This window comes from Amblyraja radiata, chromosome 14 (genome assembly GCF_010909765.2).
Source record: "Amblyraja radiata isolate CabotCenter1 chromosome 14, sAmbRad1.1.pri, whole genome shotgun sequence".
In the NCBI taxonomy this organism is placed as follows: Eukaryota; Metazoa; Chordata; class Chondrichthyes; order Rajiformes; family Rajidae; genus Amblyraja; species Amblyraja radiata.
Genome location: NC_045969.1, coordinates 41,077,058 through 41,091,322, shown reverse-complemented (window position 1 = coordinate 41,091,322; position 14,265 = coordinate 41,077,058). Strand labels below are relative to the sequence as shown.

The window sequence follows — 14,265 nt, the reverse complement described above, 5'->3', positions numbered from 1 at the left end:
TCATCTCAACGCACAATTATGTACAATATTGGCGACAATCTTAAGTTGGGGATGAGAAGTTTGGCTTAAAGGAGGCATCTGAATGCATTGGAATTTATAAGTTAGATCATGTGTGCTCAGCTTTTGCACTGGGAATTTAACTCTTTTAATGAAAGTAATTTCACCATTTCACATTTCCAATTAAATGAATGTTACCAATTTGATGAAATGAATTCTACCAATTTGTACATATATTACATTTCTATATTAGATATATCATCATGTTCTGCAATGAAAAGAACTTACTCGATTTGATTAATCACCTTTATAAATGAAGACAATTCTTAGCATCACAAATCCCTTTGGAATGGACAATAGCACGATGGAATAACCAATTTCCATCTTGCATTCCAATGCCATCAATAAGTCATACCAATTCTTTTTTTTTAAATTGACTTTGCCACTGCATATTCCAACGCTGACAAAAGGTTTTCAACTTGAAATAATAACTGTTTCTCTTTCCACAGATCTGCCTGACCTGCTGAGTGTTGCCAATATTTTCTGTTTATAGTTTAGATTTTCAGCATCTGCAGCTTTTTAAAGATAATTTTCAAATCAAAACTGTCAAAACAAGCATCGAAGATGTTTGGCTTAGAAGAGAAATGTCTTAACACCAGGTAATATGGAGCAGGAAGATTCTCAATTTAATTTGGTCTGCAATGATATTGATTAGGAAAATGGTGGGGCAGGACATGAAATCATGTCAGAAGTTAGAGACATTCAAGAAATAAATCCAATTTTGATCAGCAATGATAATTACCTGAAAGTGTCTTCTTTTTAATATCCTTATCTTTAACTATGAAACTCTGATCTTGTGTGTGTGTGTGTGTGTGTGTGTGTGTGTGTGTGTGTGTGTGTGTGTGTGTGTGTGTGTGTGTGTGTGTGTGTGCGCGTGCGTGTGTGCGCGCTTGTGTATTTATTTGCTCGTGTGCGATCACATTTTCTCGAAAAAACAATGCTCTTAGGGTAAAATCTTTACAATTTCCAGTAGAGATTTATCCCGTGAAGTCAAAAATCGCCTATCTGAAAAATTAATGCATTATTTTTCGAGTTATTAATCAAAATGTTCAAAAATCTGAAGAGACTTGGAAAAAATAATTGCTTTTTCCCTGTGCTTCCAGCTGTGACGTCAGTGGGATTGTAGCCCTGCTCGCAACATTGTTGCTATCCAAGTACACCGAGTACTGCTAGCCCTAGCAAGTGCAAATGCATTTTTAAAGTCACAGTACACCGAGTTCTACTAGCTAGCAAGTGCAAATGCATTTTTAAAAAAAATGTAAATGAGGGAGGGTGCATAAGGCAAAATGAGCAGCCACTGCGCAGTTGTCGGCTAGGGACGAGTGGTGGAATATTGCATTGGGGAACGGTCCGCGTTGGGGGACTAGGCCTCCCGTTGGGGCTATGGGTGAGTGGTGGAATATTGCATTGGCAATAGGTTGCGTTGGGGGACCAGGCCTCACGTGTGACAGGGATCAATGGGTCCCACTTGGTCTAGTATATTTTAAAACTGGCCTGCTTTGAAATGGTGGGGATGGGGAAAGCGTTGCTTAATGGGGGCAAAAGAGAAAAAATAAACTCATAATTGAACAATGCTAGAAAGAACATTCAGCTATAGTAATAATGGGAAGACCACTGGGCAGTCTGAAGAAGGGCCCTGCCCCAAAAACATCAACTATCCACGTTCTCCAGAGATGCTGCCTGACCCTCTGAGTAATGACAGCACTTTATGTCCTTTTTATAAACCAGCATCTGCAGTTCCTTGTTTCTACTAGCTCTGTACAATGTCTTTACTACATTCAAAGAATCAAGGAACATAGTAAAGGCACGGAAATTGCCAAATGTCATTAAAGGGGACAAGGAGATTAATTCACAAGAAATTAAAATCACCCTTTGTTCGCACGATTTAAAAGAAAAACCCCAATTTGCATCCACCCAATCATACTCAAGACCTCTCGTTCTTTCACCTAGGTTTAAATGGTATGATCAAGCATCCTGAGCCTCGACTCTTCCTAATTTACAGCTCAGAAATAAAATCTTGCTCTCGCAGTCTATTTTAAAAATAAAAAACCAATGAGCAGGGTAACCTCAAAGTCATGATCAGTCTTGGCAGTGGTGTGTGTGGGAGCATAGTGTATGCCCCATCTTCCTACCGAAAAGGAGGTGAACGGCCTGATTAAAGACATCAACAACAGAGCCCATTTATGGAGGATGGAGGAATGGACAGTGATGAAAATTACTTGAAAACTTTTTTAATATGTATTTGAAAATTGGCCCGCTTCAAGTTACATCATTAAGGCAATTTGGAAAGTGTGTTTGTGTTGAGTTGCTCTTCATGGAAAGGCTCAAAACACCAAACCACCCATAATATTCGTCTCAATGGTCATGTTATACTAGGCACATTTCAAACCCATACAAACAGGCATGAAAAAAATCAAATTTTCACGAAAAATTGTCATAAAAGTCAATATGTTGAAAATACTTCATTAGGTCATGTGATAGTAGAATTAGACTATACGGACCATCAAGTCTACAAAGAATTCCACAGATTCACCACCCTCTGACTAAAGAAATTTCTCCTCATCTCCTTCCTAAAAGAGCATCCTTTAATTCTGAGGCTATGGTCTCTCATCCTCGACCCTCCCACTAGTGGAAACATCCTCTCCACATCACTTTATCCAAGCCTTTCATTATTCTGTATGTTTCAATGAAGTCCCCCATCATTCTTCTAAGCTCCAGCGAGTACAGGCAGTGCCGACAAAAGTAGGTTAACCTACTCATTCCTGGGATCATTCTTGTAAACCTCCTCTGGGCCTTCTCCAGAGCCTGCACATCCTTCCTCAGATATGGTGCCCAAAATTGCGCACAATATCCCAAATGCGGCGTTACTGGCACCTTATTGAGCTCAAACAAACTGCATACCCAATGAATGGCACTGATACAAAGATCAGTACCAATAGAATATGGTTCTTAATAGAGAAACCGTGTCACATAATGTAGAAACAAGGAACTGCAGTTGTGGTTTACAAACAAAAACACAAAATGCTGGAGTAACTCGGCAGGTCAGGCAATATTTCTGGAGAACATGGATAGGTACCATTTTGTGTCGGGACACTTCTTCAGACTGATTATGGAGGGGGGAGCTAGACGGGAGGAGTGGCAGGGCAAAGCCTGGCAGGACTGGCAGGACAAAGCCTGGCAGGACATACAGGTGAGGCTTCTTTTTAATAGGCAGATGGCTGGAAAAAGACCGGAGCCACACAATGATTGGACTGTGAATATTAACCAATACGAGGCATATGTTGTGATCAGAAAATATTTGGCAGCCCATTAATGTAGCAAAGTGACAAACAAGTCACTTTAATGTCAAAAGTGAATAAATATAATAGCAATTCTAATTTAATTCTCATTAATTGAAGAGCCCATGGTGCTGAGTTTAAACACCTGCAAATTTCTCTCCGACAATTTAACTCTTTGCTTAGTTTAGCTCGCAATTTCACAATCCCAAAACAGACGAGATCTTTTTTTTTTTTTTTTTAAACACCCTAGATCTGTGAAGTACTACTGCACTGGAAACAATATTTCACTCTCATGTCAAACACATCAGTGAAGAGTTTAATAGGCAAATCTATGCTGTAATTCAACACTTATTACAAAATGCCAAAGTCATTTCCCTTCAGACTAATTGGCTGAGATGTAAGCATTATTGGACTACAACTGCTTAAAAGCAATAATGAACTCCTCAATCCAAGTGTTGGCTGATTAGAAAAGCCATAAATTAAGAATCTTTTCTAAATAGATAATGCGGTTCGAGTGGAACTTGGGGAATTCCCAATATTTTTCCATGTAAAGTTTAAAACCTGTGTTTTATATTACAGTAATTACATTGTGAGCAATACATTCCTTATTTTATACTGAGATCTGAGCCTCATTCCATACATATTGTGAATAATTCACCCTCTCCTGTTGCAATTAAAATATTTAGATTAATTTACGATTAAAAGCCAAAACCCAGTAAAGTCCAACAGACCATCTCTACTGTCTATGTAATACACATATTGATACCATTACCCCTGGCTCAACACTTTCCAACCAGGGGAAGCACCGTCTCTGTTCCTATTGTGACAAGGTACCAATTTTTAAAATCCAAATCTAAATTGGATACAGGAGTGGATACAAACTCCATACAGACAGCACCCATAATCCAGATGGAACCTGGGTCTTTGGTGCTGTGATGCAACAGCTCCACGGCTGGGTGTTCTGAACTTCTGACCTGCTCTTGTGGCTGGTTGTGTTGCCGTCCTGGATGATGGTCACCTCTCCAAGACGCCAATGGTGCGGCCCCATCAAGGTAACGCCATTGAATGTCAAATCTGGACAGTTAGACTGAATCATTCTTGGAGATAGTCAATGCCTAGTCCTTCTGCGATGTGAATGTTAGTTTAGTTCAGAGACACAGCACGGAAACAGGCCCTTCGGCCCACCGGGTCCTCGCCGACCAGCGATCCCTGCTCATTAACACAATCACACTTTGGGACAATTTTTACCTTTGCCAAGCCAATGAACCTGCAAACCTGCACGTCTTTGGAGTGTGGGAGGAAACCGAAGATCTCTGAGAAAACTCACGCAGGTTACGGGGAGAACGTACAAACTCCATACAGACAGCACCCGCAGTCAGGATCAAACCCGGGTCTCCGGCGCTGCATTCGCTGAAAGGCAGCAACTCTACCGCTGTGCCACCGTGGCCGCCGTTACTTGCAACCGTTACTTGCTATTTATCAACACGTTCCTGAAAGTTGTCGGGTTATGCTGTAGGCAGGTGGGGGCTGTTTTTGATGATTTGAGAATAGGATTGAATATTGTGCATTCATCAACCAGCACTCTCTCTATTGACCTTCTGGTGAAAGTTCAGTCATGGGTGAGAGTACCTAAAGATGATTGGGTAGAGAACTCATGCAAAACACATGCAGCTCTGAGAACCACACCACCTTCCTTTACACAAGGCACAACTCAGGCCAGAGAGAATTGCCTTTGCTACTAATGAATTTCAGTTTTACCAGCGTTCCTTCATGCTATGCTTGGTCAAATTCTGCCTTGATATCATGGGTGATGATTCTTACCCTGACCTTTGGAATTAAACTCCATGGTCCACATTTACATCAGGATGTGGTGAAGTCTGGAACCAAGCGATTCGGGTAAAACCCAGGCTGAGCATCAGTGAGCAGAACATTGATGAGTAAGTGCGGCTTGACAGCACTGTTGACAACTGCTTCCGTCATGTTGCTGCTGATTAAAAGTAGAATGATTGGGCAGTAATTAACTGGATTGGATTTGTCCTGCTTCTTGTGAACAGTATGTAGCCCAGTAATTTTCCACTTCAGGTAGCTGAAACTACACTGGAGCAGCTCAGCCAAGGGCACAGCTGGTTCTGGAGTGCTGGACTGCAGTGCTACAGCTGGGATGCTGTCTGGTCCCAGAGCTAGTGTCTCTTGACATCATACAATTTTAATTCAAATTGGCTTCTGGGATGGGTTGGATCTCAAGAGGAAGCCAAGATGGATCATCCACAAGGCGTTTCAAAATTGTGAAGTTGTGCTTATTTTAATCCTGTCTTTAGTATGGACGTCCATTATTGAGGATGACATTGTGCTAGGAGCCTCCTCATGGATATGGTTGGTGAATTGTCCACCTCCATTCACGACTGAAGGTCATGGGTGATGGGATTGCTATATATACTTTGTGTTTCTTCTCACTTGTTGCTCAACCGAAGAGGGTGGTCGGAGGACACCAAGATGTTTGACCTAATGCCATGAGACTTCACAACAACAGTGAGTGGCACAGTGGCTGTGATAAGAGTTGCTGTCAAACAGCACCAGAGACCCGGGTTCGATCCTGACCATGGGTGCTGTCTGCACGGAGTTGGTCCCTGTGACCGCATGGGTTTTCTTCGGTTGCTCCGGTTTCCTCCCATACCCCAAAGTCAAACAGATTTGTAGGTTAATTGTCGTCTGTAAATTGTAAATTATCTCTCGTGTGTAGGATGGTGCTGGTCGATGATAAATGGCCAGCACAGATTCGGTGGACCGAAGGCCTGTCTCCACACTGTGTCTCAAAAATTTTAAATATAAATCTGGAGTAAATGTTGAAGTCTCTCAGGGCAACTCCATCCCTCCCGTATTATTTGGCTTCCCCACCGGTTGGTTTGCAATAGAAAACTCTGGCACATTCTCTGCAAGGTATGATTCCATCAGCATATCTAAGTCATGCTGTTGCTTAACTAATTTGTGGGCAGCTCTCATAATCTTGATACCAGATGTTTGTGAGGAAGACTTCCGAAGGTTAGCTGGGCTGGGAATGACAGTCATGGACAAATGTGGTGCCAAGGACATTGCTAGTAGTCCATCCAATTTTATTCTCAGTGTTTTAAATGCATCTAATGGAACAACAGAGGGCAATTGTTGCACTTAAAAAAAACATCCACAATTAAGTTGCACAAGAAAAACATACATACCCAGAGCTGCCATGTTTTGTCAGAGCATTTCAGTATTCTAGTACCTGAAAATCAGTATTTTGCTGAGGAAAGCAGAATTTTTACACGGTACCATTTTGCTGAAAAAAAAGTGCGGTCATACCCATGTTTTTTATGTGCGGTCATACCCATGTAAGAGTACAAGATTGCATAACTTTGCTACCAATTGACATGTCTTCTGCGCACCTTACTTGACAGTGCATTCATTGCCATCTCTTTGTATACTGCTGTTTGAACGGCTGCTTCCTGCCTTTAGCACCAGATGATGTAGAAGCCATTTTGGAAGCCTCCCTCGCTCTCTCCTCCCTCCTTCCTCTTTCCCTCCCTCTCCCTCCTCCTTTTCCTCCATCTCTCCTTTCTTTTTTTCTCCCTCTCTTATTCTCTCCCTCCCTCTCACCTTCTCCCTCCCCGAACCATCAGTGACCCATAGAGCTGTGGCCATAGCGCTAAGTATAAAGGCAATAGCGCTCCAGCTGGTAGTGCTATAATTAGAACCCATAGCGTTGTGTGTTTAAATTCCAACGTGCTAAACGGACAGCGCTGTTTAAACCTGTAGCGGGGCAGGCAGATCAAAGTTTACAAAAATAATCATCCAGATTTTGAAATTTAAAATACTAATAGATTTAATCTGCTATAATTTTTAGAGTTACAGAATGACTTTTTATATCCTTGCATTTTTTAAGCAGCAGGATGAAACAGGAAGTCGGGCCGATTTAAAAAAAATTGGTATTTTACTAAGCAAATCTGTACATCCGTATTATCGCATTTCCGTACAAAATACGGAAAATCCGTACTACTTTGCAGCTCTGTACACCAGGCTGAGCAAGAATGGCAAATATTCTCCCTAGAAGGGAATTAGTTAACCAGATGGGCTATTGCTCATTACCAGTTTATTTTCTAATACAGAATTATTAATTGAATTTAGATTCTCTTCAGCCATGAAAGTAGGATTTGAACTTACAGTATTGCTGATCTAGATGTCTGTATGTTGAGTGTCCAGTAAGGTAACCACTATATTATCCCCGTACCATTTCAGGTTAGGACTTCTTCAGACTTGTATGGTGCCAACCCAAAACATCGCCTATCCATATTCTCCAAAGATGCTTCCTGACCCACTAAGTTACTCCAGCACTACTGTTCCTTGATTTTAAATGCATTTAAAAAATATATATTTTGTTGAGGAAAATTATACCAAGAAGTCTGGCCGAACTGCAAATTGGGTATGTTATAATGAAAATAAGGCACAAAAAGCTGGAGTAACTCAGCGGGACAGACAGCATATCTGGAAAGAAGGAATGGGTGATGTTTCGGGCGGAGACCCTTCTTCTCGGCCCGAAACGTTACCCATTCCTTATCTCCAGAGATGCTGCCTGTCCCGCTGAGTTACTTCAGCTTTTTGTGTCCATCTTCGGTTTAATGAAATGTTTCACCATAATGAAATGTAGATTTGTAAATATAAGCCATGTAATACAAAAGATTAATGGCAATTGAGCAAAAAGTTGCAAGTTGAACATTTGCAAGTCACGTATGCCTGTAACGTGTAGACAAATAATGTGTGAATTCAATCTGACTGCAGCCATCTAATGTTATGGCAGCGTGATGCTCCATATAAAGCATGGTGTGTGGCCAATTTACGTAGATCGGGGGTAACATGCACTGGGCATTAGAAGCTGCAACACATGCCCTTGCATCTCACCCTACCCTACTCTGGTTCACATCTGATCAAAGTGGAAGATCAAAAAAGTGTTGTTATAAATCACTGAACTGCAATTAAATTGTAAAGGAACTGCAAGTAGCTTACAAAGCTGCTTGTTATTGCCAGCCTTGGCTTAATGGTCACTAAAATGGCAAATTAATCAATGGCTATTAAATTAAAAGTCTTTTGTCAGTTCAGAAGCGAAGGTCAACCGAGATCAAGAAATAGATGGTTTATTTTTACATGAACAATTCTCTGCCAGCCCACTTCAAAATGTTAACATTACCACATAAAAGGGTGAGAGAGAAAAAAGGTAAACCAAATCCACTGTCAAAATCTTAGAAACTGTCACTGGGCTGTGGCAGTAGCAACATGTTTATGAAGGCAAACTAGGAAATGGCAAATAAAATGAATTTCTTTGTCGAAGTAAAGGGCCTGTCCCACTTGGGCGTCATTTGCGCGAAATCTATGCATCATTTACACGACATAATTTACGTGTCACGACGCACAACGAGCGCATCATGCCGCGCACATGATGCGTGCATTACGCGCGCAAGGTGCGTGGTGACATAGGCAGTGACGCGCAGCGCCCCAGGATTTTGGGATGTACAAAATCTTTGCGCGCCACCTGCATGACGCGCAAATGACGCCCAAGTGGGACAGGCCCTTAACTATTCAGTTAGATGAGGAGTGCCAATGTGTGCACATTAACAGGATTTTCCAATTGTCATTTGATAAGGTACTATTTAAAAGGATGTTACTTAAGTAAGTTCATAGAGATGGAAACAACAGCAAGTGCAGTTAAAACTGAAAAATGAAAGTTATGGGAAATAATTGGCACAAATCTTCAGTCTCTGCCATTCCCTACTCTCTTTTTCACTCAGAGGTTGGTGGGAATATAGAATGAGCAGCCAGAGGAGGTAGTTGAGGCTGGTATAATAACAACATTTAAAAGACTCATGGACAGGTACATGGTTGAGAAATGTTGTATAGGGAAATGTTGCATATGGGCCAAAAGCAAGCAAATGGGACTGGTGTAGATGGGGCACCTTGGTCAGCATGAATAAGCTGGGCTGAAGGGCCTGTTTGCATGCCATTTAACTCTATGGACTAAATGTTCAATGAGAATGGGAGAACAGTGAAGGCAGAGCAGACTCAAGTTCTCCAACTTCCCTTCCCCACATCCAACAACACCGTCCTCCTTCACCAGACTTGGAGACTTACACTGAAATATGGTTCTACTCGAATCACAGTCCTTCAGTTGCAAATGCAGACAAAATACTCACTTAATACTACAATGATATGCCACAAAGTAACTACAGATATTGTCTACCCATACACGTCAGGGATCAAGAATGGGATCTTACCACGTTCATATCAGCCAGTGTTATGTTATGACCAAGTGGAAACTGCTTTCAAATCGGAGACATATGAGCAGAATCAGGTCATTCGGCCCATCGAGCCTGCTCCGCCAGTAAGACCATGTAGAAAATACTCGCCTTTCTTTTAAATTGGTATGAAAATCTAATAACAAAGCAACTGAAGAAATGCAAATTGCTTCGGTAACAAGCTAGCTTAAACCAAAAACATTTCAATTTAATGCAACTCTAATGGTCTGAAGAGGGCAGTTTTCACATGGCTTGAAATAGTTAACAGAATTAAGCTCTGGCTTCAGTTCTGGTCAGATCTTATTTTGGTCCCCCGAGTTGGCTTTCCTGCGCAAGTATTAAGTGGCAAAAGGATAAACACCACTACATCCCCATCGGCTTCTCTTAACTGATGCAGGGCAATTAACTGCTTGGATACAGGCAAGGCTTAACTGTAGAACTCTTTTAAGTTAAGGCTTCCCTATACAAGGACAAGTGTCAGCACCAAACATAACCCAACTGTTGCAAGCAGCTGAATCCGAGCCAAACTGAGAATCGTTACATGCTCAATAAAAAATATTTACACTAACAATACTAATATGATATTGAGAGGGAAAAAAATCAAGCCTTCCCACCTTCTGCAAATTAATTTCACGTAATTTTCTAATTTAGCAAAATGTTCACACCCCTTACCCAGGAGGAGGAGGTGGAAAGCCAAAGAGCTGGAGAATGGAGTTAAGCAAAACTCAATACTTTAATGATACGGCTGTTATTTTAACATCTCTGAATAAGTCTGAATAATGTCTGAATAAGAAAAGCTTATTAAAACATTTGATTTAACATACAAGATTCGTTGGAATATTTTCACATTTTGGTTTAGATTTATCTTGGAACAGGATAAGCAATTCAGTTCGTACCATCTACACAACGTTTGGGTTGGGTTGGATTTCAGACAACATGCAACTTTGCAGTTCAAGTACTGACAGTTTTCAAACATTTCATAAAAGTTGTTTTCAATTTAATGCAGGTCCAATAGGTCCAATATCTGCTTAAAGAGATAGTCAATGGTCACACAATAGACAAAATATAAATACTGTAAAAAGGAAATTCCTGAGTTACATTTTCACCTCATACAATACAAAAGGCAACAAGCTTAATGCAGCGCAGTTAAAAGTCAGACAGCGTGGCACCAGGGGAATGACCTTTAAAAAGAGAGATTCTAACAGGTGGCTGTTGTCGAACATAAATAATTGCATTAGGTCGCAATGGTGAAAAGCAAAGCAATGAATGCACCATCTTTTCATCAGCAACTGCCTGATGTAGTCTGACCATCCAACCCCCTCCAGCGGGGGTCTGAAATCCAAACCAGTTTCTCTTCAAAAGATGACAAGGTACTAATAGCCGGGGCCACACGCCTGCTATTTTAAGGAGTGCAACAATCCTTCTCTGAGAATACACAATTTTAAATTACCTCATACCAGAAAAATTTCAGAAGCTACTCGGAGAATCATGCAACCTTGTTAGACCCATTTGGTGACATTTATTTGTACTGAGCAGTGGCCTTGCATACCGCTTTCTGCTGTGGTTGTTTTCTTTCTTCAAATTATCACCTACAGGTGTTCACAAATTGTTCAAACTCCTTGGCACTCTGAGAGGGGGAGGGAAGGGCCCTTAATGACTAATTAGATTTCCCGAGACACCCCTGTCAACTGGCTTTTAGTCACAGTTTTCATTCACCTTTGACCCAAAGGAGAACCAAGGTTTTGACAAAAGAGACAGCTGTCCCCAAGGTTACAACCTTCCCTTGAAAGACAATCAGGCTGACCGTGGCCAAGAAATGCAATGAGAAGATCTAGGATACCAGGGATGATGGTATCAAGCCAGGCACTGATACTTACAGGGGAATGTCACAGCTTAAAGCGTAATGCAAAGCGATTGCCTGCTGCCCATGTCGACGAGCGCATGGTGGAACTGCTGCAAGCGGCTCTGCCACCCGCATAGCGCGACGCTGGATCCCCATGAGGCAGGCGACCGGCAGATCAGTTTCCCCTCCACAGCAAGTAGCTGTCAGTTGTGCTTAAGGGCCTCATTCTTCCCTTAGAACTCAGTAGGGTTCAAGGACATCAAGTGGAAACTGGATGAAAGCAGGACTGATATAAGGCATAGAATTCTAACATGCAGACTCATTTGCCCGAACTGTAGTGAATTAATGAATACATGCAATTCAACAGTGGACAGATTTAACGGCAAGTTTCAGCGAGTTGGACTCTTGTGAAATCAGCTTTAAGAGCTCTTTCATCAGCTCTGTCAGATTAAAATTCTTGTGCTCTTATGACCATGCAAACATGATGACTAAAGTGTAATTAAAACCAATAGAAACATTCATAATCAAATTTGTAACAGGTGACTGATCTACTTGTGGAGAATCGTTTCTCCACAGTTGGTATTAAAATTGGATTCTGTATGTGAAACAAGGTTAGACACGCGTTCATTCTCACTTGGGTCATACTTCACGGATAAAGTTGATCAGCTGCTAAAGAGCCCTTACAAAAACACAACTCAAAAAGTCAAAAAACTCCAAATGCCAATTGTGGTACTTTGAGGCATAGAATAGTTGGTTTGTTTGAAGTTTTCGGAGAAGACTGAAAACCTCAGACAAACCAGCAGTACCATCTTCCACCCATGGGTTCAACAGAGGAAACATCGTGAAACATTCTCACAATGGCAGGCTCAGGCAGCAAAAATATAGTCGATTTGATAAGGCAATGTTGATTAATGAAATAATCCCTGTTTGTACTCTGGTACATTTGTCCAGAGTAATAATTTGTAATAAAATACTGAATTGTTTAGAATCAGAATCATACAGTGCAGAAACAAGTCCTTCGGCCCATTAAGACTGTGCAGACCATCATCGCCCACTTACACTAATCCCATTTTATTCTCTCACATTCCTATCAACTCCAACCAGATTCCTTGTGACAATTGTAACCTACCCAACAACTTGAGATATGGGAGAAGACCTGGGCATTCTGTGGAATTCATTGCCACAGGTGGTTGTGGAGGCCACGTCAACAGGTATTGTTAAGGCGGAGACCGACATATTCTTGATTAGTTCGGGTGTCAGGGGTTGTGGAGAGAAAGCAGGAGAATGGGGCTGAGAGGGAAAGGTAGATCAGCCAAGATTGTATGGCGGAGTAAACGTGATGGGCTGAATGGCCTCATTCTGCTCCTATAATTCATGAACATGAACATTCGTAGGAAACCAGACTGTCACAGCAGCCACATGCAAACTCCACACAGAGAGCACCAAAGGTCGGGTCTGGACCCAGGTTGGAGCTGTGAGGAAGTAGTTTGAAAAGCAGAACCTCTCTGGCACCCTATAGTTTGAACAGTCTTCAGAAGTCTATGCAAAGTGGTCCTTGGTGCTAGAATAGAACCAGTTATTTCTAGGATGAATCAAATGGGGGATATCAAACAGAATGTTTCACGGCACACCAACCAACTGAGGTACAAATCAGAAAACAGCCAAAGCCGGAAAGCTTCGTAACTTTTTTCGTTTTAAACTTCTTAGATTTAGGTTTATTATTGTCATGTGTACCACTGTATGGTGCAAAGCTTGGTTTTCCATGCTGTCCAAACAGGTCAGATAATACGTAGGAAGGAAATGCAGATGCTGGTTTACGCCAAGATAGACACAAAGTGCTGGAGCAACTCAGCGGGTCAAGCAGCATCTCTGGAGAGAAGGAATAGGTAACGTTTTGGATCAAGACCATAAATGCAGTACATCAAATGCATCAATAAAATCAAGTCAAGCTCAAGTACTTCCAACGAAGCAAGACCATTCTTCCGTCATGCAATATCTGGACACCAAATAAAGATCACTATATAGCACTTGGGATTCAAAGTTAGCAGGCATGTGGAATTACAACAAAAAATAAACTAAATTAAAAGTTAACTCTTGGTGGAGCTTGGATTTGTGTCTAAAGCACGAGTAGAAGCTGGCATTGAGTATCACATGCAGATTCACAGATTAACTGGAATGGTATTCTCAATGGTGTTGCTTTCATGGTCAAGTGCAAAACACAATTCTTGGGAAATGTGCCTGCAAAAACGTGTATCACAATGCAGCACTGACAAAGTGTTCATTCGCTACGATAGAACTATATTTATCCTAGGAGGGAAATTGATCTGCCAACAGTAAAAAAAACACCAAAAAAACATGAAATTAAAGTGATGAGTGGAAAGGCTTGGGGGATATGCAAATATTGGGGGGGGGGGGGGGGGGGGGGGGAGCCAGTCTAAGTCTACCCCACGACAGAAGGGGGAGGAGTTGTAAAGTTTGATAGCCACAGGGAAGAAGGATCTCCTGTGATGTCTCCAGAGGGTTCTGAGCAGCAATCATCTGGAGGCTATGAACATTGTTCTGGTTCTTCTCCAAGTAATAACGAAGCATATAGCAGAGCATAGCTGCAGAGGATTGATGGTGTTAGAGAAACTTTGGGGCTCCCCTCACTACTAGATCCCTGCCACTTTTAAATGTCATAACAAGCAAGATTAATAATGTAATGTAAATGCGCCTGAGACACAACTAAACATAACCCTGACACCAGGTGCCCACTTCCATCCTATCCTCTGCT

General features: G+C 41.6%; 1 protein-coding gene across 1 annotated transcript in view; it reads right to left on the bottom strand.

Moving 5' to 3' along the window:
- The window catches only part of pola1 (DNA polymerase alpha 1, catalytic subunit), a 248,098-nt gene that overhangs the window by 125,750 nt on the left and 108,083 nt on the right, over positions 1–14,265 (bottom strand). The window lies entirely within an intron of this gene.